Genomic DNA, 22,624 nt, shown 5'->3' with positions numbered 1-22,624 from the left:
CGCTGTCCGAATGCGTCTGGATGTGCTCCCCTAGCCTGCCTCGAAATGCGCCTGCCAGGTACGATCACCTTCCGCCGCTGCCGACTGGCGGGAAGCCGACACAGCGCGGACGCGCGGCGCTCGCTTGTGCGGTGGTGGTGTAATGGTCAGCATAGTTGCCTTCCAAGCAGTTGATCCGGGTTCGATTCCCGGCCACCGCAGCAGGCTTTTAATTTCGCGTATGAGTACTTTTGCCACGCGCTCTTAAATTATTGTTTTTTCGCCCTCTTACTCGCTGCATACCAGCCCTTAGTGTGTCTCGACTTGTCTCGTGTCTCGACTTGTCTCGACTTTGCTCAGCTGACGCGAGAGCTGACGCTCTCAAATCGGCCTTTATCAAAACGACAAGCACGAGAAACGACTGAGAGAGCTAAGGAGAGGCGAGGCGATGGACACACAGCACGCCCCCTTCATTTCACGGTGGCGTCTCCCTGACCGAATCGGGCTGTAGCTCCGAAAACAAAGGAGAAACAAAAATAGGAAGTAAAAGTGCAAATAGTGCCCTGTGTTCCCATGCGCTCACCCGCCCAAGTACTGACAAGGGCCAAAGTTGTTACGCATCGGCAATCGGACATTTTCTTTCATTTTCTCTTTATCGGTTGAGAACCAGTGTATTCAAGATATTATGGCCATTGCCGAGTGAATGCTGTAGCGCTTCCCGACGAGTCGGGTTCGGATCCTCTGTCAACTTCCACGCAGGGTGATGATCTTCTGGTCATCACACTCGCCAGCTGAAATCGGCGCTGCCTTTTCGAGGTAGTAAAGGAGTAGTGGCCCGTGGGGGGATCGAACCCACGACCTTCGCGTTATTAGCACGACGCTCTAACCAACTGAGCTAACGGGCCTCGGCAGATGCAGTTGCTCAGCCCTACGCTGGAAACAGGTGGCATGAAGCCATACACCATTTCTATGGTCGTCGTGTGTCTGCTTCCCTAGTCTATATTCTGCTGACGGTCACGAAACAGTAGCTATATTGCGAGCAGGACGGGAAACGGCCGCTCGGACAGCTCAAACCTGTCACGATTCGTGTGGAAAAAATTCCGTTCCGGTACCGGGAATCGAACCCGGGCCTCCTGGGTGAAAGCCAGGTATCCTAGCCACTAGACCACACCGGATGCGGCCGTTTCGTTCGACCGTTCGTACGGTCGCTTGTCGCATTTCGTGTCGAGTGCCGCGTCGGCGCCCCTCTCTCTTTGCGAGCATCTTTGCACATAGTGACTGGCAAGGCGCGCACCTCAAACGTCGCAGAGCAATGCTTTTGGCTTCATGCTCTGCTGGGAGAAGAGGAAAAGGGAAGCTGTAAGTAGCAATAACAGGAAGTAAACATTTTCCCGCTGAAGCGTTGAAACGTTGTGGATAACAAACAAGAAATACGTTGGCGCCCTAGCAACAGCACCACCATCAGTCACAGAAAATTAAATGCCCCGGGTGAGGATCGAACTCACGACCTTAAGATTATGAGACTTACGCGCTGCCTACTGCGCTACCGAGGCACGGGTGCACCGCTTGTCCTGCAAACTGGGTAAATGCCGTACCCAATATTAGACGTAGAGACACTGTACTTCCTGGATAACGTGTTCTGTTGCTACACGTGCACTGCCGGCCCAGTTGATTGCGGTGCTGCTGCAGCTGTTGCAACGATAGGCAGCACTCCTTGTCGTTAAAGTTCAGAGCCTCGGAGGCACCCGGACCCGGCAACTTGTGAGGCCAGGCCGACGCTAGTCTGTAGAACATGATGCGAGCGTCCTAGTGGGGACCCGCGAGTGCTGCGTTCTCGGTCCTTCTCAAGGGAAATCCAGCTACACATTCTTGTGGATCGTGCATCTCAAGCGCTCAAGCCACGCGGCAGCATCATCGCGGGAAAAGCAAAATGATGCATCGGCCGGGAATCGAACCCGGGCCGCCCGCGTGGCAGGCGAGCATTCTACCACTGAACCACCGATGCTGGGGCCAGCGGTAACTTGACGCTGCTTCCCGAGCAGATGTCTCAAGGGAAAGTGGGACTGCCGTCAAGCGCCGTAGCATTCTGTGGGAAAGATGCTGCAGACGCTGAATCCTGCACTGCACTGCTTAAAAATGCCGCCAGAACGCGGTCCTCTGCGTACTCTTGCGTCGCTGGCGCCCAACTCTTGCCAAAGGATGCGAAATGTGCGCGGATACGCTGTCCGAATGCGTCTGGATGTGCTCCCCTAGCCTGCCTCGAAATGCGCCTGCCAGGTACGATCACCTTCCGCCGCTGCCGACTGGCGGGAAGCCGACACAGCGCGGACGCGCGGCGCTCGCTTGTGCGGTGGTGGTGTAATGGTCAGCATAGTTGCCTTCCAAGCAGTTGATCCGGGTTCGATTCCCGGCCACCGCAGCAGGCTTTTAATTTCGCGTATGAGTACTTTTGCCACGCGCTCTTAAATTATTGTTTTTTCGCCCTCTTACTCGCTGCATACCAGCCCTTAGTGTGTCTCGACTTGTCTCGTGTCTCGACTTGTCTCGACTTTGCTCAGCTGACGCGAGAGCTGACGCTCTCAAATCGGCCTTTATCAAAACGACAAGCACGAGAAACGACTGAGAGAGCTAAGGAGAGGCGAGGCGATGGACACACAGCACGCCCCCTTCATTTCACGGTGGCGTCTCCCTGACCGAATCGGGCTGTAGCTCCGAAAACAAAGGAGAAACAAAAATAGGTAGTAAAAGTGCAAATAGTGCCCTGTGTTCCCATGCGCTCACCCGCCCAAGTACTGACAAGGGCCAAAGTTGTTACGCATCGGCAATCGGACATTTTCTTTCATTTTCTCTTTATCGGTTGAGAACCAGTGTATTCAAGATATTATGGCCATTGCCGAGTGAATGCTGTAGCGCTTCCCGACGAGTCGGGTTCGGATCCTCTGTCAACTTCCACGCAGGGTGATGATCTTCTGGTCATCACACTCGCCAGCTGAAATCGGCGCTGCCTTTTCGTAGTAGTAAAGGAGTAGTGGCCCGTGGGGGGATCGAACCCACGACCTTCGCGTTATTAGCACGACGCTCTAACCAACTGAGCTAACGGGCCTCGGCAGATGCAGTTGCTCAGCCCTACGCTGGAAACAGGTGGCATGAAGCCATACACCATTTCTATGGTCGTCGTGTGTCTGCTTCCCTAGTCTATATTCTGCTGACGGTCACGAAACAGTAGCTATATTGCGAGCAGGACGGGAAACGGCCGCTCGGACAGCTCAAACCTGTCACGATTCGTGTGGAAAAAATTCCGTTCCGGTACCGGGAATCGAACCCGGGCCTCCTGGGTGAAAGCCAGGTATCCTAGCCACTAGACCACACCGGATGCGGCCGTTTCGTTCGACCGTTCGTACGGTCGCTTGTCGCATTTCGTGTCGAGTGCCGCGTCGGCGCCCCTCTCTCTTTGCGAGCATCTTTGCACATAGTGACTGGCAAGGCGCGCACCTCAAACGTCGCAGAGCAATGCTTTTGGCTTCATGCTCTGCTGGGAGAAGAGGAAAAGGGAAGCTGTAAGTAGCAATAACAGGAAGTAAACATTTTCCCGCTGAAGCGTTGAAACGTTGTGGATAACAAACAAGAAATACGTTGGCGCCCTAGCAACAGCACCACCATCAGTCACAGAAAATTAAATGCCCCGGGTGAGGATCGAACTCACGACCTTAAGATTATGAGACTTACGCGCTGCCTACTGCGCTACCGAGGCACGGGTGCACCGCTTGTCCTGCAAACTGGGTAAATGCCGTACCCAATATTAGACGTAGAGACACTGTACTTCCTGGATAACGTGTTCTGTTGCTACACGTGCACTGCCGGCCCAGTTGATTGCGGTGCTGCTGCAGCTGTTGCAACGATAGGCAGCACTCCTTGTCGTTAAAGTTCAGAGCCTCGGAGGCACCCGGACCCGGCAACTTGTGAGGCCAGGCCGACGCTAGTCTGTAGAACATGATGCGAGCGTCCTAGTGGGGACCCGCGAGTGCTGCGTTCTCGGTCCTTCTCAAGGGAAATCCAGCTACACATTCTTGTGGATCGTGCATCTCAAGCGCTCAAGCCACGCGGCAGCATCATCGCGGGAAAAGCAAAATGATGCATCGGCCGGGAATCGAACCCGGGCCGCCCGCGTGGCAGGCGAGCATTCTACCACTGAACCACCGATGCTGGGGCCAGCGGTAACTTGACGCTGCTTCCCGAGCAGATGTCTCAAGGGAAAGTGGGACTGCCGTCAAGCGCCGTAGCATTCTGTGGGAAAGATGCTGCAGACGCTGAATCCTGCACTGCACTGCTTAAAAATGCCGCCAGAACGCGGTCCTCTGCGTACTCTTGCGTCGCCGGCGCCCAACTCTTGCCAAAGGATGCGAAATGTGCGCGGATACGCTGTCCGAATGCGTCTGGATGTGCTCCCCTAGCCTGCCTCGAAATGCGCCTGCCAGGTACGATCACCTTCCGCCGCTGCCGACTGGCGGGAAGCCGACACAGCGCGGACGCGCGGCGCTCGCTTGTGCGGTGGTGGTGTAATGGTCAGCATAGTTGCCTTCCAAGCAGTTGATCCGGGTTCGATTCCCGGCCACCGCAGCAGGCTTTTAATTTCGCGTATGAGTACTTTTGCCACGCGCTCTTAAATTATTGTTTTTTCGCCCTCTTACTCGCTGCATACCAGCCCTTAGTGTGTCTCGACTTGTCTCGTGTCTCGACTTGTCTCGACTTTGCTCAGCTGACGCGAGAGCTGACGCTCTCAAATCGGCCTTTATCAAAACGACAAGCACGAGAAACGACTGAGAGAGCTAAGGAGAGGCGAGGCGATGGACACACAGCACGCCCCCTTCATTTCACGGTGGCGTCTCCCTGACCGAATCGGGCTGTAGCTCCGAAAACAAAGGAGAAACAAAAATAGGAAGTAAAAGTGCAAATAGTGCCCTGTGTTCCCATGCGCTCACCCGCCCAAGTACTGACAAGGGCCAAAGTTGTTACGCATCGGCAATCGGACATTTTCTTTCATTTTCTCTTTATCGGTTGAGAACCAGTGTATTCAAGATATTATGGCCATTGCCGAGTGAATGCTGTAGCGCTTCCCGACGAGTCGGGTTCGGATCCTCTGTCAACTTCCACGCAGGGTGATGATCTTCTGGTCATCACACTCGCCAGCTGAAATCGGCGCTGCCTTTTCGAGGTAGTAAAGGAGTAGTGGCCCGTGGGGGGATCGAACCCACGACCTTCGCGTTATTAGCACGACGCTCTAACCAACTGAGCTAACGGGCCTCGGCAGATGCAGTTGCTCAGCCCTACGCTGGAAACAGGTGGCATGAAGCCATACACCATTTCTATGGTCGTCGTGTGTCTGCTTCCCTAGTCTATATTCTGCTGACGGTCACGAAACAGTAGCTATATTGCGAGCAGGACGGGAAACGGCCGCTCGGACAGCTCAAACCTGTCACGATTCGTGTGGAAAAAATTCCGTTCCGGTACCGGGAATCGAACCCGGGCCTCCTGGGTGAAAGCCAGGTATCCTAGCCACTAGACCACACCGGATGCGGCCGTTTCGTTCGACCGTTCGTACGGTCGCTTGTCGCATTTCGTGTCGAGTGCCGCGTCGGCGCCCCTCTCTCTTTGCGAGCATCTTTGCACATAGTGACTGGCAAGGCGCGCACCTCAAACGTCGCAGAGCAATGCTTTTGGCTTCATGCTCTGCTGGGAGAAGAGGAAAAGGGAAGCTGTAAGTAGCAATAACAGGAAGTAAACATTTTCCCGCTGAAGCGTTGAAACGTTGTGGATAACAAACAAGAAATACGTTGGCGCCCTAGCAACAGCACCACCATCAGTCACAGAAAATTAAATGCCCCGGGTGAGGATCGAACTCACGACCTTAAGATTATGAGACTTACGCGCTGCCTACTGCGCTACCGAGGCACGGGTGCACCGCTTGTCCTGCAAACTGGGTAAATGCCGTACCCAATATTAGACGTAGAGACACTGTACTTCCTGGATAACGTGTTCTGTTGCTACACGTGCACTGCCGGCCCAGTTGATTGCGGTGCTGCTGCAGCTGTTGCAACGATAGGCAGCACTCCTTGTCGTTAAAGTTCAGAGCCTCGGAGGCACCCGGACCCGGCAACTTGTGAGGCCAGGCCGACGCTAGTCTGTAGAACATGATGCGAGCGTCCTAGTGGGGACCCGCGAGTGCTGCGTTCTCGGTCCTTCTCAAGGGAAATCCAGCTACACATTCTTGTGGATCGTGCATCTCAAGCGCTCAAGCCACGCGGCAGCATCATCGCGGGAAAAGCAAAATGATGCATCGGCCGGGAATCGAACCCGGGCCGCCCGCGTGGCAGGCGAGCATTCTACCACTGAACCACCGATGCTGGGGCCAGCGGTAACTTGACGCTGCTTCCCGAGCAGATGTCTCAAGGGAAAGTGGGACTGCCGTCAAGCGCCGTAGCATTCTGTGGGAAAGATGCTGCAGACGCTGAATCCTGCACTGCACTGCTTAAAAATGCCGCCAGAACGCGGTCCTCTGCGTACTCTTGCGTCGCCGGCGCCCAACTCTTGCCAAAGGATGCGAAATGTGCGCGGATACGCTGTCCGAATGCGTCTGGATGTGCTCCCCTAGCCTGCCTCGAAATGCGCCTGCCAGGTACGATCACCTTCCGCCGCTGCCGACTGGCGGGAAGCCGACACAGCGCGGACGCGCGGCGCTCGCTTGTGCGGTGGTGGTGTAATGGTCAGCATAGTTGCCTTCCAAGCAGTTGATCCGGGTTCGATTCCCGGCCACCGCAGCAGGCTTTTAATTTCGCGTATGAGTACTTTTGCCACGCGCTCTTAAATTATTGTTTTTTCGCCCTCTTACTCGCTGCATACCAGCCCTTAGTGTGTCTCGACTTGTCTCGTGTCTCGACTTGTCTCGACTTTGCTCAGCTGACGCGAGAGCTGACGCTCTCAAATCGGCCTTTATCAAAACGACAAGCACGAGAAACGACTGAGAGAGCTAAGGAGAGGCGAGGCGATGGACACACAGCACGCCCCCTTCATTTCACGGTGGCGTCTCCCTGACCGAATCGGGCTGTAGCTCCGAAAACAAAGGAGAAACAAAAATAGGAAGTAAAAGTGCAAATAGTGCCCTGTGTTCCCATGCGCTCACCCGCCCAAGTACTGACAAGGGCCAAAGTTGTTACGCATCGGCAATCGGACATTTTCTTTCATTTTCTCTTTATCGGTTGAGAACCAGTGTATTCAAGATATTATGGCCATTGCCGAGTGAATGCTGTAGCGCTTCCCGACGAGTCGGGTTCGGATCCTCTGTCAACTTCCACGCAGGGTGATGATCTTCTGGTCATCACACTCGCCAGCTGAAATCGGCGCTGCCTTTTCGAGGTAGTAAAGGAGTAGTGGCCCGTGGGGGGATCGAACCCACGACCTTCGCGTTATTAGCACGACGCTCTAACCAACTGAGCTAACGGGCCTCGGCAGATGCAGTTGCTCAGCCCTACGCTGGAAACAGGTGGCATGAAGCCATACACCATTTCTATGGTCGTCGTGTGTCTGCTTCCCTAGTCTATATTCTGCTGACGGTCACGAAACAGTAGCTATATTGCGAGCAGGACGGGAAACGGCCGCTCGGACAGCTCAAACCTGTCACGATTCGTGTGGAAAAAATTCCGTTCCGGTACCGGGAATCGAACCCGGGCCTCCTGGGTGAAAGCCAGGTATCCTAGCCACTAGACCACACCGGATGCGGCCGTTTCGTTCGACCGTTCGTACGGTCGCTTGTCGCATTTCGTGTCGAGTGCCGCGTCGGCGCCCCTCTCTCTTTGCGAGCATCTTTGCACATAGTGACTGGCAAGGCGCGCACCTCAAACGTCGCAGAGCAATGCTTTTGGCTTCATGCTCTGCTGGGAGAAGAGGAAAAGGGAAGCTGTAAGTAGCAATAACAGGAAGTAAACATTTTCCCGCTGAAGCGTTGAAACGTTGTGGATAACAAACAAGAAATACGTTGGCGCCCTAGCAACAGCACCACCATCAGTCACAGAAAATTAAATGCCCCGGGTGAGGATCGAACTCACGACCTTAAGATTATGAGACTTACGCGCTGCCTACTGCGCTACCGAGGCACGGGTGCACCGCTTGTCCTGCAAACTGGGTAAATGCCGTACCCAATATTAGACGTAGAGACACTGTACTTCCTGGATAACGTGTTCTGTTGCTACACGTGCACTGCCGGCCCAGTTGATTGCGGTGCTGCTGCAGCTGTTGCAACGATAGGCAGCACTCCTTGTCGTTAAAGTTCAGAGCCTCGGAGGCACCCGGACCCGGCAACTTGTGAGGCCAGGCCGACGCTAGTCTGTAGAACATGATGCGAGCGTCCTAGTGGGGACCCGCGAGTGCTGCGTTCTCGGTCCTTCTCAAGGGAAATCCAGCTACACATTCTTGTGGATCGTGCATCTCAAGCGCTCAAGCCACGCGGCAGCATCATCGCGGGAAAAGCAAAATGATGCATCGGCCGGGAATCGAACCCGGGCCGCCCGCGTGGCAGGCGAGCATTCTACCACTGAACCACCGATGCTGGGGCCAGCGGTAACTTGACGCTGCTTCCCGAGCAGATGTCTCAAGGGAAAGTGGGACTGCCGTCAAGCGCCGTAGCATTCTGTGGGAAAGATGCTGCAGACGCTGAATCCTGCACTGCACTGCTTAAAAATGCCGCCAGAACGCGGTCCTCTGCGTACTCTTGCGTCGCCGGCGCCCAACTCTTGCCAAAGGATGCGAAATGTGCGCGGATACGCTGTCCGAATGCGTCTGGATGTGCTCCCCTAGCCTGCCTCGAAATGCGCCTGCCAGGTACGATCACCTTCCGCCGCTGCCGACTGGCGGGAAGCCGACACAGCGCGGACGCGCGGCGCTCGCTTGTGCGGTGGTGGTGTAATGGTCAGCATAGTTGCCTTCCAAGCAGTTGATCCGGGTTCGATTCCCGGCCACCGCAGCAGGCTTTTAATTTCGCGTATGAGTACTTTTGCCACGCGCTCTTAAATTATTGTTTTTTCGCCCTCTTACTCGCTGCATACCAGCCCTTAGTGTGTCTCGACTTGTCTCGTGTCTCGACTTGTCTCGACTTTGCTCAGCTGACGCGAGAGCTGACGCTCTCAAATCGGCCTTTATCAAAACGACAAGCACGAGAAACGACTGAGAGAGCTAAGGAGAGGCGAGGCGATGGACACACAGCACGCCCCCTTCATTTCACGGTGGCGTCTCCCTGACCGAATCGGGCTGTAGCTCCGAAAACAAAGGAGAAACAAAAATAGGAAGTAAAAGTGCAAATAGTGCCCTGTGTTCCCATGCGCTCACCCGCCCAAGTACTGACAAGGGCCAAAGTTGTTACGCATCGGCAATCGGACATTTTCTTTCATTTTCTCTTTATCGGTTGAGAACCAGTGTATTCAAGATATTATGGCCATTGCCGAGTGAATGCTGTAGCGCTTCCCGACGAGTCGGGTTCGGATCCTCTGTCAACTTCCACGCAGGGTGATGATCTTCTGGTCATCACACTCGCCAGCTGAAATCGGCGCTGCCTTTTCGAGGTAGTAAAGGAGTAGTGGCCCGTGGGGGGATCGAACCCACGACCTTCGCGTTATTAGCACGACGCTCTAACCAACTGAGCTAACGGGCCTCGGCAGATGCAGTTGCTCAGCCCTACGCTGGAAACAGGTGGCATGAAGCCATACACCATTTCTATGGTCGTCGTGTGTCTGCTTCCCTAGTCTATATTCTGCTGACGGTCACGAAACAGTAGCTATATTGCGAGCAGGACGGGAAACGGCCGCTCGGACAGCTCAAACCTGTCACGATTCGTGTGGAAAAAATTCCGTTCCGGTACCGGGAATCGAACCCGGGCCTCCTGGGTGAAAGCCAGGTATCCTAGCCACTAGACCACACCGGATGCGGCCGTTTCGTTCGACCGTTCGTACGGTCGCTTGTCGCATTTCGTGTCGAGTGCCGCGTCGGCGCCCCTCTCTCTTTGCGAGCATCTTTGCACATAGTGACTGGCAAGGCGCGCACCTCAAACGTCGCAGAGCAATGCTTTTGGCTTCATGCTCTGCTGGGAGAAGAGGAAAAGGGAAGCTGTAAGTAGCAATAACAGGAAGTAAACATTTTCCCGCTGAAGCGTTGAAACGTTGTGGATAACAAACAAGAAATACGTTGGCGCCCTAGCAACAGCACCACCATCAGTCACAGAAAATTAAATGCCCCGGGTGAGGATCGAACTCACGACCTTAAGATTATGAGACTTACGCGCTGCCTACTGCGCTACCGAGGCACGGGTGCACCGCTTGTCCTGCAAACTGGGTAAATGCCGTACCCAATATTAGACGTAGAGACACTGTACTTCCTGGATAACGTGTTCTGTTGCTACACGTGCACTGCCGGCCCAGTTGATTGCGGTGCTGCTGCAGCTGTTGCAACGATAGGCAGCACTCCTTGTCGTTAAAGTTCAGAGCCTCGGAGGCACCCGGACCCGGCAACTTGTGAGGCCAGGCCGACGCTAGTCTGTAGAACATGATGCGAGCGTCCTAGTGGGGACCCGCGAGTGCTGCGTTCTCGGTCCTTCTCAAGGGAAATCCAGCTACACATTCTTGTGGATCGTGCATCTCAAGCGCTCAAGCCACGCGGCAGCATCATCGCGGGAAAAGCAAAATGATGCATCGGCCGGGAATCGAACCCGGGCCGCCCGCGTGGCAGGCGAGCATTCTACCACTGAACCACCGATGCTGGGGCCAGCGGTAACTTGACGCTGCTTCCCGAGCAGATGTCTCAAGGGAAAGTGGGACTGCCGTCAAGCGCCGTAGCATTCTGTGGGAAAGATGCTGCAGACGCTGAATCCTGCACTGCACTGCTTAAAAATGCCGCCAGAACGCGGTCCTCTGCGTACTCTTGCGTCGCCGGCGCCCAACTCTTGCCAAAGGATGCGAAATGTGCGCGGATACGCTGTCCGAATGCGTCTGGATGTGCTCCCCTAGCCTGCCTCGAAATGCGCCTGCCAGGTACGATCACCTTCCGCCGCTGCCGACTGGCGGGAAGCCGACACAGCGCGGACGCGCGGCGCTCGCTTGTGCGGTGGTGGTGTAATGGTCAGCATAGTTGCCTTCCAAGCAGTTGATCCGGGTTCGATTCCCGGCCACCGCAGCAGGCTTTTAATTTCGCGTATGAGTACTTTTGCCACGCGCTCTTAAATTATTGTTTTTTCGCCCTCTTACTCGCTGCATACCAGCCCTTAGTGTGTCTCGACTTGTCTCGTGTCTCGACTTGTCTCGACTTTGCTCAGCTGACGCGAGAGCTGACGCTCTCAAATCGGCCTTTATCAAAACGACAAGCACGAGAAACGACTGAGAGAGCTAAGGAGAGGCGAGGCGATGGACACACAGCACGCCCCCTTCATTTCACGGTGGCGTCTCCCTGACCGAATCGGGCTGTAGCTCCGAAAACAAAGGAGAAACAAAAATAGGAAGTAAAAGTGCAAATAGTGCCCTGTGTTCCCATGCGCTCACCCGCCCAAGTACTGACAAGGGCCAAAGTTGTTACGCATCGGCAATCGGACATTTTCTTTCATTTTCTCTTTATCGGTTGAGAACCAGTGTATTCAAGATATTATGGCCATTGCCGAGTGAATGCTGTAGCGCTTCCCGACGAGTCGGGTTCGGATCCTCTGTCAACTTCCACGCAGGGTGATGATCTTCTGGTCATCACACTCGCCAGCTGAAATCGGCGCTGCCTTTTCGAGGTAGTAAAGGAGTAGTGGCCCGTGGGGGGATCGAACCCACGACCTTCGCGTTATTAGCACGACGCTCTAACCAACTGAGCTAACGGGCCTCGGCAGATGCAGTTGCTCAGCCCTACGCTGGAAACAGGTGGCATGAAGCCATACACCATTTCTATGGTCGTCGTGTGTCTGCTTCCCTAGTCTATATTCTGCTGACGGTCACGAAACAGTAGCTATATTGCGAGCAGGACGGGAAACGGCCGCTCGGACAGCTCAAACCTGTCACGATTCGTGTGGAAAAAATTCCGTTCCGGTACCGGGAATCGAACCCGGGCCTCCTGGGTGAAAGCCAGGTATCCTAGCCACTAGACCACACCGGATGCGGCCGTTTCGTTCGACCGTTCGTACGGTCGCTTGTCGCATTTCGTGTCGAGTGCCGCGTCGGCGCCCCTCTCTCTTTGCGAGCATCTTTGCACATAGTGACTGGCAAGGCGCGCACCTCAAACGTCGCAGAGCAATGCTTTTGGCTTCATGCTCTGCTGGGAGAAGAGGAAAAGGGAAGCTGTAAGTAGCAATAACAGGAAGTAAACATTTTCCCGCTGAAGCGTTGAAACGTTGTGGATAACAAACAAGAAATACGTTGGCGCCCTAGCAACAGCACCACCATCAGTCACAGAAAATTAAATGCCCCGGGTGAGGATCGAACTCACGACCTTAAGATTATGAGACTTACGCGCTGCCTACTGCGCTACCGAGGCACGGGTGCACCGCTTGTCCTGCAAACTGGGTAAATGCCGTACCCAATATTAGACGTAGAGACACTGTACTTCCTGGATAACGTGTTCTGTTGCTACACGTGCACTGCCGGCCCAGTTGATTGCGGTGCTGCTGCAGCTGTTGCAACGATAGGCAGCACTCCTTGTCGTTAAAGTTCAGAGCCTCGGAGGCACCCGGACCCGGCAACTTGTGAGGCCAGGCCGACGCTAGTCTGTAGAACATGATGCGAGCGTCCTAGTGGGGACCCGCGAGTGCTGCGTTCTCGGTCCTTCTCAAGGGAAATCCAGCTACACATTCTTGTGGATCGTGCATCTCAAGCGCTCAAGCCACGCGGCAGCATCATCGCGGGAAAAGCAAAATGATGCATCGGCCGGGAATCGAACCCGGGCCGCCCGCGTGGCAGGCGAGCATTCTACCACTGAACCACCGATGCTGGGGCCAGCGGTAACTTGACGCTGCTTCCCGAGCAGATGTCTCAAGGGAAAGTGGGACTGCCGTCAAGCGCCGTAGCATTCTGTGGGAAAGATGCTGCAGACGCTGAATCCTGCACTGCACTGCTTAAAAATGCCGCCAGAACGCGGTCCTCTGCGTACTCTTGCGTCGCCGGCGCCCAACTCTTGCCAAAGGATGCGAAATGTGCGCGGATACGCTGTCCGAATGCGTCTGGATGTGCTCCCCTAGCCTGCCTCGAAATGCGCCTGCCAGGTACGATCACCTTCCGCCGCTGCCGACTGGCGGGAAGCCGACACAGCGCGGACGCGCGGCGCTCGCTTGTGCGGTGGTGGTGTAATGGTCAGCATAGTTGCCTTCCAAGAAGTTGATCCGGGTTCGATTCCCGGCCACCGCAGCAGGCTTTTAATTTCGCGTATGAGTACTTTTGCCACGCGCTCTTAAATTATTGTTTTTTCGCCCTCTTACTCGCTGCATACCAGCCCTTAGTGTGTCTCGACTTGTCTCGTGTCTCGACTTGTCTCGACTTTGCTCAGCTGACGCGAGAGCTGACGCTCTCAAATCGGCCTTTATCAAAACGACAAGCACGAGAAACGACTGAGAGAGCTAAGGAGAGGCGAGGCGATGGACACACAGCACGCCCCCTTCATTTCACGGTGGCGTCTCCCTGACCGAATCGGGCTGTAGCTCCGAAAACAAAGGAGAAACAAAAATAGGAAGTAAAAGTGCAAATAGTGCCCTGTGTTCCCATGCGCTCACCCGCCCAAGTACTGACAAGGGCCAAAGTTGTTACGCATCGGCAATCGGACATTTTCTTTCATTTTCTCTTTATCGGTTGAGAACCAGTGTATTCAAGATATTATGGCCATTGCCGAGTGAATGCTGTAGCGCTTCCCGACGAGTCGGGTTCGGATCCTCTGTCAACTTCCACGCAGGGTGATGATCTTCTGGTCATCACACTCGCCAGCTGAAATCGGCGCTGCCTTTTCGTAGTAGTAAAGGAGTAGTGGCCCGTGGGGGGATCGAACCCACGACCTTCGCGTTATTAGCACGACGCTCTAACCAACTGAGCTAACGGGCCTCGGCAGATGCAGTTGCTCAGCCCTACGCTGGAAACAGGTGGCATGAAGCCATACACCATTTCTATGGTCGTCGTGTGTCTGCTTCCCTAGTCTATATTCTGCTGACGGTCACGAAACAGTAGCTATATTGCGAGCAGGACGGGAAACGGCCGCTCGGACAGCTCAAACCTGTCACGATTCGTGTGGAAAAAATTCCGTTCCGGTACCGGGAATCGAACCCGGGCCTCCTGGGTGAAAGCCAGGTATCCTAGCCACTAGACCACACCGGATGCGGCCGTTTCGTTCGACCGTTCGTACGGTCGCTTGTCGCATTTCGTGTCGAGTGCCGCGTCGGCGCCCCTCTCTCTTTGCGAGCATCTTTGCACATAGTGACTGGCAAGGCGCGCACCTCAAACGTCGCAGAGCAATGCTTTTGGCTTCATGCTCTGCTGGGAGAAGAGGAAAAGGGAAGCTGTAAGTAGCAATAACAGGAAGTAAACATTTTCCCGCTGAAGCGTTGAAACGTTGTGGATAACAAACAAGAAATACGTTGGCGCCCTAGCAACAGCACCACCATCAGTCACAGAAAATTAAATGCCCCGGGTGAGGATCGAACTCACGACCTTAAGATTATGAGACTTACGCGCTGCCTACTGCGCTACCGAGGCACGGGTGCACCGCTTGTCCTGCAAACTGGGTAAATGCCGTACCCAATATTAGACGTAGAGACACTGTACTTCCTGGATAACGTGTTCTGTTGCTACACGTGCACTGCCGGCCCAGTTGATTGCGGTGCTGCTGCAGCTGTTGCAACGATAGGCAGCACTCCTTGTCGTTAAAGTTCAGAGCCTCGGAGGCACCCGGACCCGGCAACTTGTGAGGCCAGGCCGACGCTAGTCTGTAGAACATGATGCGAGCGTCCTAGTGGGGACCCGCGAGTGCTGCGTTCTCGGTCCTTCTCAAGGGAAATCCAGCTACACATTCTTGTGGATCGTGCATCTCAAGCGCTCAAGCCACGCGGCAGCATCATCGCGGGAAAAGCAAAATGATGCATCGGCCGGGAATCGAACCCGGGCCGCCCGCGTGGCAGGCGAGCATTCTACCACTGAACCACCGATGCTGGGGCCAGCGGTAACTTGACGCTGCTTCCCGAGCAGATGTCTCAAGGGAAAGTGGGACTGCCGTCAAGCGCCGTAGCATTCTGTGGGAAAGATGCTGCAGACGCTGAATCCTGCACTGCACTGCTTAAAAATGCCGCCAGAACGCGGTCCTCTGCGTACTCTTGCGTCGCCGGCGCCCAACTCTTGCCAAAGGATGCGAAATGTGCGCGGATACGCTGTCCGAATGCGTCTGGATGTGCTCCCCTAGCCTGCCTCGAAATGCGCCTGCCAGGTACGATCACCTTCCGCCGCTGCCGACTGGCGGGAAGCCGACACAGCGCGGACGCGCGGCGCTCGCTTGTGCGGTGGTGGTGTAATGGTCAGCATAGTTGCCTTCCAAGCAGTTGATCCGGGTTCGATTCCCGGCCACCGCAGCAGGCTTTTAATTTCGCGTATGAGTACTTTTGCCACGCGCTCTTAAATTATTGTTTTTTCGCCCTCTTACTCGCTGCATACCAGCCCTTAGTGTGTCTCGACTTGTCTCGTGTCTCGACTTGTCTCGACTTTGCTCAGCTGACGCGAGAGCTGACGCTCTCAAATCGGCCTTTATCAAAACGACAAGCACGAGAAACGACTGAGAGAGCTAAGGAGAGGCGAGGCGATGGACACACAGCACGCCCCCTTCATTTCACGGTGGCGTCTCCCTGACCGAATCGGGCTGTAGCTCCGAAAACAAAGGAGAAACAAAAATAGGAAGTAAAAGTGCAAATAGTGCCCTGTGTTCCCATGCGCTCACCCGCCCAAGTACTGACAAGGGCCAAAGTTGTTACGCATCGGCAATCGGACATTTTCTTTCATTTTCTCTTTATCGGTTGAGAACCAGTGTATTCAAGATATTATGGCCATTGCCGAGTGAATGCTGTAGCGCTTCCCGACGAGTCGGGTTCGGATCCTCTGTCAACTTCCACGCAGGGTGATGATCTTCTGGTCATCACACTCGCCAGCTGAAATCGGCGCTGCCTTTTCGAGGTAGTAAAGGAGTAGTGGCCCGTGGGGGGATCGAACCCACGACCTTCGCGTTATTAGCACGACGCTCTAACCAACTGAGCTAACGGGCCTCGGCAGATGCAGTTGCTCAGCCCTACGCTGGAAACAGGTGGCATGAAGCCATACACCATTTCTATGGTCGTCGTGTGTCTGCTTCCCTAGTCTATATTCTGCTGACGGTCACGAAACAGTAGCTATATTGCGAGCAGGACGGGAAACGGCCGCTCGGACAGCTCAAACCTGTCACGATTCGTGTGGAAAAAATTCCGTTCCGGTACCGGGAATCGAACCCGGGCCTCCTGGGTGAAAGCCAGGTATCCTAGCCACTAGACCACACCGGATGCGGCCGTTTCGTTCGACCGTTCGTACGGTCGCTTGTCGCATTTCGTGTCGAGTGCCGCGTCGGCGCCCCTCTCTCTTTGCGAGCATCTTTGCACATAGTGACTGGCAAGGCGCGCACCTCAAACGTCGCAGAGCAATGCTTTTGGCTTCATGCTCTGCTGGGAGAAGAGGAAAAGGGAAGCTGTAAGTAGCAATAACAGGAAGTAAACATTTTCCCGCTGAAGCGTTGAAACGTTGTGGATAACAAACAAGAAATACGTTGGCGCCCTAGCAACAGCACCACCATCAGTCACAGAAAATTAAATGCCCCGGGTGAGGATCGAACTCACGACCTTAAGATTATGAGACTTACGCGCTGCCTACTGCGCTACCGAGGCACGGGTGCACCGCTTGTCCTGCAAACTGGGTAAATGCCGTACCCAATATTAGACGTAGAGACACTGTACTTCCTGGATAACGTGTTCTGTTGCTACACGTGCACTGCCGGCCCAGTTGATTGCGGTGCTGCTGCAGCTGTTGCAACGATAGGCAGCACTCCTTGTCGTTAAAGTTCAGAGCCTCGGAGGCACCCGGACCCGGCAACTTGTGAGGCCAGGCCGACGCTAGTCTGTAGAACATGATGCGAGCGTCCTAGTGGGGACCCGCGAGTGCTGCGTTCTCGGTCCTTCTCAAGGGAAATCCAGCTACACATTCTTGTGGATCGTGCATCTCAAGCGCTCAAGCCACGCGGCAGCATCATCGCGGGAAAAGCAAAATGATGCATCGGCCGGGAATCGAACCCGGGCCGCCCGCGTGGCAGGCGAGCATTCTACCACTGAACCACCGATGCTGGGGCCAGCGGTAACTTGACGCTGCTTCCCGAGCAGATGTCTCAAGGGAAAGTGGGACTGCCGTCAAGCGCCGTAGCATTCTGTGGGAAAGATGCTGCAGACGCTGAATCCTGCACTGCACTGCTTAAAAATGCCGCCAGAACGCGGTCCTCTGCGTACTCTTGCGTCGCCGGCGCCCAACTCTTGCCAAAGGATGCGAAATGTGCGCGGATACGCTGTCCGAATGCGTCTGGATGTGCTCCCCTAGCCTGCCTCGAAATGCGCCTGCCAGGTACGATCACCTTCCGCCGCTGCCGACTGGCGGGAAGCCGACACAGCGCGGACGCGCGGCGCTCGCTTGTGCGGTGGTGGTGTAATGGTCAGCATAGTTGCCTTCCAAGCAGTTGATCCGGGTTCGATTCCCGGCCACCGCAGCAGGCTTTTAATTTCGCGTATGAGTACTTTTGCCACGCGCTCTTAAATTATTGTTTTTTCGCCCTCTTACTCGCTGCATACCAGCCCTTAGTGTGTCTCGACTTGTCTCGTGTCTCGACTTGTCTCGACTTTGCTCAGCTGACGCGAGAGCTGACGCTCTCAAATCGGCCTTTATCAAAACGACAAGCACGAGAAACGACTGAGAGAGCTAAGGAGAGGCGAGGCGATGGACACACAGCACGCCCCCTTCATTTCACGGTGGCGTCTCCCTGACCGAATCGGGCTGTAGCTCCGAAAACAAAGGAGAAACAAAAATAGGAAGTAAAAGTGCAAATAGTGCCCTGTGTTCCCATGCGCTCACCCGCCCAAGTACTGACAAGGGCCAAAGTTGTTACGCATCGGCAATCGGACATTTTCTTTCATTTTCTCTTTATCGGTTGAGAACCAGTGTATTCAAGATATTATGGCCATTGCCGAGTGAATGCTGTAGCGCTTCCCGACGAGTCGGGTTCGGATCCTCTGTCAACTTCCACGCAGGGTGATGATCTTCTGGTCATCACACTCGCCAGCTGAAATCGGCGCTGCCTTTTCGAGGTAGTAAAGGAGTAGTGGCCCGTGGGGGGATCGAACCCACGACCTTCGCGTTATTAGCACGACGCTCTAACCAACTGAGCTAACGGGCCTCGGCAGATGCAGTTGCTCAGCCCTACGCTGGAAACAGGTGGCATGAAGCCATACACCATTTCTATGGTCGTCGTGTGTCTGCTTCCCTAGTCTATATTCTGCTGACGGTCACGAAACAGTAGCTATATTGCGAGCAGGACGGGAAACGGCCGCTCGGACAGCTCAAACCTGTCACGATTCGTGTGGAAAAAATTCCGTTCCGGTACCGGGAATCGAACCCGGGCCTCCTGGGTGAAAGCCAGGTATCCTAGCCACTAGACCACACCGGATGCGGCCGTTTCGTTCGACCGTTCGTACGGTCGCTTGTCGCATTTCGTGTCGAGTGCCGCGTCGGCGCCCCTCTCTCTTTGCGAGCATCTTTGCACATAGTGACTGGCAAGGCGCGCACCTCAAACGTCGCAGAGCAATGCTTTTGGCTTCATGCTCTGCTGGGAGAAGAGGAAAAGGGAAGCTGTAAGTAGCAATAACAGGAAGTAAACATTTTCCCGCTGAAGCGTTGAAACGTTGTGGATAACAAACAAGAAATACGTTGGCGCCCTAGCAACAGCACCACCATCAGTCACAGAAAATTAAATGCCCCGGGTGAGGATCGAACTCACGACCTTAAGATTATGAGACTTACGCGCTGCCTACTGCGCTACCGAGGCACGGGTGCACCGCTTGTCCTGCAAACTGGGTAAATGCCGTACCCAATATTAGACGTAGAGACACTGTACTTCCTGGATAACGTGTTCTGTTGCTACACGTGCACTGCCGGCCCAGTTGATTGCGGTGCTGCTGCAGCTGTTGCAACGATAGGCAGCACTCCTTGTCGTTAAAGTTCAGAGCCTCGGAGGCACCCGGACCCGGCAACTTGTGAGGCCAGGCCGACGCTAGTCTGTAGAACATGATGCGAGCGTCCTAGTGGGGACCCGCGAGTGCTGCGTTCTCGGTCCTTCTCAAGGGAAATCCAGCTACACATTCTTGTGGATCGTGCATCTCAAGCGCTCAAGCCACGCGGCAGCATCATCGCGGGAAAAGCAAAATGATGCATCGGCCGGGAATCGAACCCGGGCCGCCCGCGTGGCAGGCGAGCATTCTACCACTGAACCACCGATGCTGGGGCCAGCGGTAACTTGACGCTGCTTCCCGAGCAGATGTCTCAAGGGAAAGTGGGACTGCCGTCAAGCGCCGTAGCATTCTGTGGGAAAGATGCTGCAGACGCTGAATCCTGCACTGCACTGCTTAAAAATGCCGCCAGAACGCGGTCCTCTGCGTACTCTTGCGTCGCCGGCGCCCAACTCTTGCCAAAGGATGCGAAATGTGCGCGGATACGCTGTCCGAATGCGTCTGGATGTGCTCCCCTAGCCTGCCTCGAAATGCGCCTGCCAGGTACGATCACCTTCCGCCGCTGCCGACTGGCGGGAAGCCGACACAGCGCGGACGCGCGGCGCTCGCTTGTGCGGTGGTGGTGTAATGGTCAGCATAGTTGCCTTCCAAGCAGTTGATCCGGGTTCGATTCCCGGCCACCGCAGCAGGCTTTTAATTTCGCGTATGAGTACTTTTGCCACGCGCTCTTAAATTATTGTTTTTTCGCCCTCTTACTCGCTGCATACCAGCCCTTAGTGTGTCTCGACTTGTCTCGTGTCTCGACTTGTCTCGACTTTGCTCAGCTGACGCGAGAGCTGACGCTCTCAAATCGGCCTTTATCAAAACGACAAGCACGAGAAACGACTGAGAGAGCTAAGGAGAGGCGAGGCGATGGACACACAGCACGCCCCCTTCATTTCACGGTGGCGTCTCCCTGACCGAATCGGGCTGTAGCTCCGAAAACAAAGGAGAAACAAAAATAGGAAGTAAAAGTGCAAATAGTGCCCTGTGTTCCCATGCGCTCACCCGCCCAAGTACTGACAAGGGCCAAAGTTGTTACGCATCGGCAATCGGACATTTTCTTTCATTTTCTCTTTATCGGTTGAGAACCAGTGTATTCAAGATATTATGGCCATTGCCGAGTGAATGCTGTAGCGCTTCCCGACGAGTCGGGTTCGGATCCTCTGTCAACTTCCACGCAGGGTGATGATCTTCTGGTCATCACACTCGCCAGCTGAAATCGGCGCTGCCTTTTCGAGGTAGTAAAGGAGTAGTGGCCCGTGGGGGGATCGAACCCACGACCTTCGCGTTATTAGCACGACGCTCTAACCAACTGAGCTAACGGGCCTCGGCAGATGCAGTTGCTCAGCCCTACGCTGGAAACAGGTGGCATGAAGCCATACACCATTTCTATGGTCGTCGTGTGTCTGCTTCCCTAGTCTATATTCTGCTGACGGTCACGAAACAGTAGCTATATTGCGAGCAGGACGGGAAACGGCCGCTCGGACAGCTCAAACCTGTCACGATTCGTGTGGAAAAAATTCCGTTCCGGTACCGGGAATCGAACCCGGGCCTCCTGGGTGAAAGCCAGGTATCCTAGCCACTAGACCACACCGGATGCGGCCGTTTCGTTCGACCGTTCGTACGGTCGCTTGTCGCATTTCGTGTCGAGTGCCGCGTCGGCGCCCCTCTCTCTTTGCGAGCATCTTTGCACATAGTGACTGGCAAGGCGCGCACCTCAAACGTCGCAGAGCAATGCTTTTGGCTTCATGCTCTGCTGGGAGAAGAGGAAAAGGGAAGCTGTAAGTAGCAATAACAGGAAGTAAACATTTTCCCGCTGAAGCGTTGAAACGTTGTGGATAACAAACAAGAAATACGTTGGCGCCCTAGCAACAGCACCACCATCAGTCACAGAAAATTAAATGCCCCGGGTGAGGATCGAACTCACGACCTTAAGATTATGAGACTTACGCGCTGCCTACTGCGCTACCGAGGCACGGGTGCACCGCTTGTCCTGCAAACTGGGTAAATGCCGTACCCAATATTAGACGTAGAGACACTGTACTTCCTGGATAACGTGTTCTGTTGCTACACGTGCACTGCCGGCCCAGTTGATTGCGGTGCTGCTGCAGCTGTTGCAACGATAGGCAGCACTCCTTGTCGTTAAAGTTCAGAGCCTCGGAGGCACCCGGACCCGGCAACTTGTGAGGCCAGGCCGACGCTAGTCTGTAGAACATGATGCGAGCGTCCTAGTGGGGACCCGCGAGTGCTGCGTTCTCGGTCCTTCTCAAGGGAAATCCAGCTACACATTCTTGTGGATCGTGCATCTCAAGCGCTCAAGCCACGCGGCAGCATCATCGCGGGAAAAGCAAAATGATGCATCGGCCGGGAATCGAACCCGGGCCGCCCGCGTGGCAGGCGAGCATTCTACCACTGAACCACCGATGCTGGGGCCAGCGGTAACTTGACGCTGCTTCCCGAGCAGATGTCTCAAGGGAAAGTGGGACTGCCGTCAAGCGCCGTAGCATTCTGTGGGAAAGATGCTGCAGACGCTGAATCCTGCACTGCACTGCTTAAAAATGCCGCCAGAACGCGGTCCTCTGCGTACTCTTGCGTCGCCGGCGCCCAACTCTTGCCAAAGGATGCGAAATGTGCGCGGATACGCTGTCCGAATGCGTCTGGATGTGCTCCCCTAGCCTGCCTCGAAATGCGCCTGCCAGGTACGATCACCTTCCGCCGCTGCCGACTGGCGGAAAGCCGACACAGCGCGGACGCGCGGCGCTCGCTTGTGCGGTGGTGGTGTAATGGTCAGCATAGTTGCCTTCCAAGCAGTTGATCCGGGTTCGATTCCCGGCCACCGCAGCAGGCTTTTAATTTCGCGTATGAGTACTTTTGCCACGCGCTCTTAAATTATTGTTTTTTCGCCCTCTTACTCGCTGCATACCAGCCCTTAGTGTGTCTCGACTTGTCTCGTGTCTCGACTTGTCTCGACTTTGCTCAGCTGACGCGAGAGCTGACGCTCTCAAATCGGCCTTTATCAAAACGACAAGCACGAGAAACGACTGAGAGAGCTAAGGAGAGGCGAGGCGATGGACACACAGCACGCCCCCTTCATTTCACGGTGGCGTCTCCCTGACCGAATCGGGCTGTAGCTCCGAAAACAAAGGAGAAACAAAAATAGGAAGTAAAAGTGCAAATAGTGCCCTGTGTTCCCATGCGCTCACCCGCCCAAGTACTGACAAGGGCCAAAGTTGTTACGCATCGGCAATCGGACATTTTCTTTCATTTTCTCTTTATCGGTTGAGA

At 54.9% G+C, this 22,624-nt stretch overlaps 51 non-coding genes across 51 annotated transcripts; 11 read left to right on the top strand and 40 right to left on the bottom strand.

Moving 5' to 3' along the window:
- The first annotated feature begins 128 nt into the window (after positions 1 to 128).
- Positions 129 to 200, top strand: Trnag-ucc. Its single transcript has one exon. It is a non-coding gene; the product is annotated as a tRNA-Gly (tRNA).
- Positions 201 to 810: 610 nt separating this feature from the next.
- Trnai-aau lies at positions 811 to 884 on the bottom strand. Its single transcript has one exon. It is a non-coding gene; the product is annotated as a tRNA-Ile (tRNA).
- Positions 885 to 1,082: 198 nt separating this feature from the next.
- Trnae-uuc lies at positions 1,083 to 1,154 on the bottom strand. Its single transcript has one exon. It is a non-coding gene; the product is annotated as a tRNA-Glu (tRNA).
- A 305-nt stretch (positions 1,155 to 1,459) lies between these two features.
- On the bottom strand, positions 1,460 to 1,532 carry Trnam-cau. Its single transcript has one exon. It is a non-coding gene; the product is annotated as a tRNA-Met (tRNA).
- Positions 1,533 to 1,913: 381 nt separating this feature from the next.
- On the bottom strand, positions 1,914 to 1,984 carry Trnag-gcc. The gene has a single exon. It is a non-coding gene; the product is annotated as a tRNA-Gly (tRNA).
- A 342-nt stretch (positions 1,985 to 2,326) lies between these two features.
- On the top strand, positions 2,327 to 2,398 carry Trnag-ucc. Its single transcript has one exon. It is a non-coding gene; the product is annotated as a tRNA-Gly (tRNA).
- Positions 2,399 to 3,008: 610 nt separating this feature from the next.
- On the bottom strand, positions 3,009 to 3,082 carry Trnai-aau. The gene has a single exon. It is a non-coding gene; the product is annotated as a tRNA-Ile (tRNA).
- A 198-nt stretch (positions 3,083 to 3,280) lies between these two features.
- Positions 3,281 to 3,352, bottom strand: Trnae-uuc. The gene has a single exon. It is a non-coding gene; the product is annotated as a tRNA-Glu (tRNA).
- Positions 3,353 to 3,657: 305 nt separating this feature from the next.
- On the bottom strand, positions 3,658 to 3,730 carry Trnam-cau. The gene has a single exon. It is a non-coding gene; the product is annotated as a tRNA-Met (tRNA).
- A 381-nt stretch (positions 3,731 to 4,111) lies between these two features.
- Positions 4,112 to 4,182, bottom strand: Trnag-gcc. The gene has a single exon. It is a non-coding gene; the product is annotated as a tRNA-Gly (tRNA).
- A 342-nt stretch (positions 4,183 to 4,524) lies between these two features.
- On the top strand, positions 4,525 to 4,596 carry Trnag-ucc. Its single transcript has one exon. It is a non-coding gene; the product is annotated as a tRNA-Gly (tRNA).
- Positions 4,597 to 5,206: 610 nt separating this feature from the next.
- Trnai-aau lies at positions 5,207 to 5,280 on the bottom strand. Its single transcript has one exon. It is a non-coding gene; the product is annotated as a tRNA-Ile (tRNA).
- Positions 5,281 to 5,478: 198 nt separating this feature from the next.
- On the bottom strand, positions 5,479 to 5,550 carry Trnae-uuc. Its single transcript has one exon. It is a non-coding gene; the product is annotated as a tRNA-Glu (tRNA).
- A 305-nt stretch (positions 5,551 to 5,855) lies between these two features.
- On the bottom strand, positions 5,856 to 5,928 carry Trnam-cau. The gene has a single exon. It is a non-coding gene; the product is annotated as a tRNA-Met (tRNA).
- A 381-nt stretch (positions 5,929 to 6,309) lies between these two features.
- Positions 6,310 to 6,380, bottom strand: Trnag-gcc. Its single transcript has one exon. It is a non-coding gene; the product is annotated as a tRNA-Gly (tRNA).
- Positions 6,381 to 6,722: 342 nt separating this feature from the next.
- Positions 6,723 to 6,794, top strand: Trnag-ucc. The gene has a single exon. It is a non-coding gene; the product is annotated as a tRNA-Gly (tRNA).
- Positions 6,795 to 7,404: 610 nt separating this feature from the next.
- Trnai-aau lies at positions 7,405 to 7,478 on the bottom strand. The gene has a single exon. It is a non-coding gene; the product is annotated as a tRNA-Ile (tRNA).
- Positions 7,479 to 7,676: 198 nt separating this feature from the next.
- Positions 7,677 to 7,748, bottom strand: Trnae-uuc. The gene has a single exon. It is a non-coding gene; the product is annotated as a tRNA-Glu (tRNA).
- A 305-nt stretch (positions 7,749 to 8,053) lies between these two features.
- Trnam-cau lies at positions 8,054 to 8,126 on the bottom strand. Its single transcript has one exon. It is a non-coding gene; the product is annotated as a tRNA-Met (tRNA).
- Positions 8,127 to 8,507: 381 nt separating this feature from the next.
- Positions 8,508 to 8,578, bottom strand: Trnag-gcc. The gene has a single exon. It is a non-coding gene; the product is annotated as a tRNA-Gly (tRNA).
- A 342-nt stretch (positions 8,579 to 8,920) lies between these two features.
- Positions 8,921 to 8,992, top strand: Trnag-ucc. Its single transcript has one exon. It is a non-coding gene; the product is annotated as a tRNA-Gly (tRNA).
- A 610-nt stretch (positions 8,993 to 9,602) lies between these two features.
- Positions 9,603 to 9,676, bottom strand: Trnai-aau. The gene has a single exon. It is a non-coding gene; the product is annotated as a tRNA-Ile (tRNA).
- A 198-nt stretch (positions 9,677 to 9,874) lies between these two features.
- On the bottom strand, positions 9,875 to 9,946 carry Trnae-uuc. Its single transcript has one exon. It is a non-coding gene; the product is annotated as a tRNA-Glu (tRNA).
- Positions 9,947 to 10,251: 305 nt separating this feature from the next.
- Positions 10,252 to 10,324, bottom strand: Trnam-cau. The gene has a single exon. It is a non-coding gene; the product is annotated as a tRNA-Met (tRNA).
- A 381-nt stretch (positions 10,325 to 10,705) lies between these two features.
- Trnag-gcc lies at positions 10,706 to 10,776 on the bottom strand. The gene has a single exon. It is a non-coding gene; the product is annotated as a tRNA-Gly (tRNA).
- Positions 10,777 to 11,118: 342 nt separating this feature from the next.
- Trnag-ucc lies at positions 11,119 to 11,190 on the top strand. The gene has a single exon. It is a non-coding gene; the product is annotated as a tRNA-Gly (tRNA).
- A 610-nt stretch (positions 11,191 to 11,800) lies between these two features.
- Trnai-aau lies at positions 11,801 to 11,874 on the bottom strand. Its single transcript has one exon. It is a non-coding gene; the product is annotated as a tRNA-Ile (tRNA).
- A 198-nt stretch (positions 11,875 to 12,072) lies between these two features.
- On the bottom strand, positions 12,073 to 12,144 carry Trnae-uuc. The gene has a single exon. It is a non-coding gene; the product is annotated as a tRNA-Glu (tRNA).
- Positions 12,145 to 12,449: 305 nt separating this feature from the next.
- Trnam-cau lies at positions 12,450 to 12,522 on the bottom strand. The gene has a single exon. It is a non-coding gene; the product is annotated as a tRNA-Met (tRNA).
- A 381-nt stretch (positions 12,523 to 12,903) lies between these two features.
- On the bottom strand, positions 12,904 to 12,974 carry Trnag-gcc. Its single transcript has one exon. It is a non-coding gene; the product is annotated as a tRNA-Gly (tRNA).
- A 342-nt stretch (positions 12,975 to 13,316) lies between these two features.
- Positions 13,317 to 13,388, top strand: Trnag-ucc. The gene has a single exon. It is a non-coding gene; the product is annotated as a tRNA-Gly (tRNA).
- A 610-nt stretch (positions 13,389 to 13,998) lies between these two features.
- Trnai-aau lies at positions 13,999 to 14,072 on the bottom strand. Its single transcript has one exon. It is a non-coding gene; the product is annotated as a tRNA-Ile (tRNA).
- Positions 14,073 to 14,270: 198 nt separating this feature from the next.
- Trnae-uuc lies at positions 14,271 to 14,342 on the bottom strand. Its single transcript has one exon. It is a non-coding gene; the product is annotated as a tRNA-Glu (tRNA).
- A 305-nt stretch (positions 14,343 to 14,647) lies between these two features.
- Positions 14,648 to 14,720, bottom strand: Trnam-cau. The gene has a single exon. It is a non-coding gene; the product is annotated as a tRNA-Met (tRNA).
- A 381-nt stretch (positions 14,721 to 15,101) lies between these two features.
- On the bottom strand, positions 15,102 to 15,172 carry Trnag-gcc. The gene has a single exon. It is a non-coding gene; the product is annotated as a tRNA-Gly (tRNA).
- A 342-nt stretch (positions 15,173 to 15,514) lies between these two features.
- Positions 15,515 to 15,586, top strand: Trnag-ucc. The gene has a single exon. It is a non-coding gene; the product is annotated as a tRNA-Gly (tRNA).
- A 610-nt stretch (positions 15,587 to 16,196) lies between these two features.
- On the bottom strand, positions 16,197 to 16,270 carry Trnai-aau. The gene has a single exon. It is a non-coding gene; the product is annotated as a tRNA-Ile (tRNA).
- A 198-nt stretch (positions 16,271 to 16,468) lies between these two features.
- Trnae-uuc lies at positions 16,469 to 16,540 on the bottom strand. The gene has a single exon. It is a non-coding gene; the product is annotated as a tRNA-Glu (tRNA).
- A 305-nt stretch (positions 16,541 to 16,845) lies between these two features.
- Positions 16,846 to 16,918, bottom strand: Trnam-cau. The gene has a single exon. It is a non-coding gene; the product is annotated as a tRNA-Met (tRNA).
- A 381-nt stretch (positions 16,919 to 17,299) lies between these two features.
- Trnag-gcc lies at positions 17,300 to 17,370 on the bottom strand. Its single transcript has one exon. It is a non-coding gene; the product is annotated as a tRNA-Gly (tRNA).
- Positions 17,371 to 17,712: 342 nt separating this feature from the next.
- Positions 17,713 to 17,784, top strand: Trnag-ucc. The gene has a single exon. It is a non-coding gene; the product is annotated as a tRNA-Gly (tRNA).
- Positions 17,785 to 18,394: 610 nt separating this feature from the next.
- On the bottom strand, positions 18,395 to 18,468 carry Trnai-aau. The gene has a single exon. It is a non-coding gene; the product is annotated as a tRNA-Ile (tRNA).
- Positions 18,469 to 18,666: 198 nt separating this feature from the next.
- Positions 18,667 to 18,738, bottom strand: Trnae-uuc. The gene has a single exon. It is a non-coding gene; the product is annotated as a tRNA-Glu (tRNA).
- A 305-nt stretch (positions 18,739 to 19,043) lies between these two features.
- Positions 19,044 to 19,116, bottom strand: Trnam-cau. The gene has a single exon. It is a non-coding gene; the product is annotated as a tRNA-Met (tRNA).
- Positions 19,117 to 19,497: 381 nt separating this feature from the next.
- On the bottom strand, positions 19,498 to 19,568 carry Trnag-gcc. The gene has a single exon. It is a non-coding gene; the product is annotated as a tRNA-Gly (tRNA).
- A 342-nt stretch (positions 19,569 to 19,910) lies between these two features.
- On the top strand, positions 19,911 to 19,982 carry Trnag-ucc. Its single transcript has one exon. It is a non-coding gene; the product is annotated as a tRNA-Gly (tRNA).
- Positions 19,983 to 20,592: 610 nt separating this feature from the next.
- Trnai-aau lies at positions 20,593 to 20,666 on the bottom strand. Its single transcript has one exon. It is a non-coding gene; the product is annotated as a tRNA-Ile (tRNA).
- A 198-nt stretch (positions 20,667 to 20,864) lies between these two features.
- Trnae-uuc lies at positions 20,865 to 20,936 on the bottom strand. The gene has a single exon. It is a non-coding gene; the product is annotated as a tRNA-Glu (tRNA).
- Positions 20,937 to 21,241: 305 nt separating this feature from the next.
- Trnam-cau lies at positions 21,242 to 21,314 on the bottom strand. Its single transcript has one exon. It is a non-coding gene; the product is annotated as a tRNA-Met (tRNA).
- Positions 21,315 to 21,695: 381 nt separating this feature from the next.
- Positions 21,696 to 21,766, bottom strand: Trnag-gcc. Its single transcript has one exon. It is a non-coding gene; the product is annotated as a tRNA-Gly (tRNA).
- Positions 21,767 to 22,108: 342 nt separating this feature from the next.
- Trnag-ucc lies at positions 22,109 to 22,180 on the top strand. The gene has a single exon. It is a non-coding gene; the product is annotated as a tRNA-Gly (tRNA).
- The last annotated feature ends 444 nt before the right edge of the window (positions 22,181 to 22,624 follow it).

The sequence above is a fragment of the Schistocerca piceifrons genome, unplaced genomic scaffold, assembly GCF_021461385.2.
Source record: "Schistocerca piceifrons isolate TAMUIC-IGC-003096 unplaced genomic scaffold, iqSchPice1.1 HiC_scaffold_567, whole genome shotgun sequence".
Lineage (NCBI taxonomy): Eukaryota > Metazoa > Arthropoda > Insecta > Orthoptera > Acrididae > Schistocerca > Schistocerca piceifrons.
This window is presented reverse-complemented; position numbering and strand designations above follow the sequence as displayed.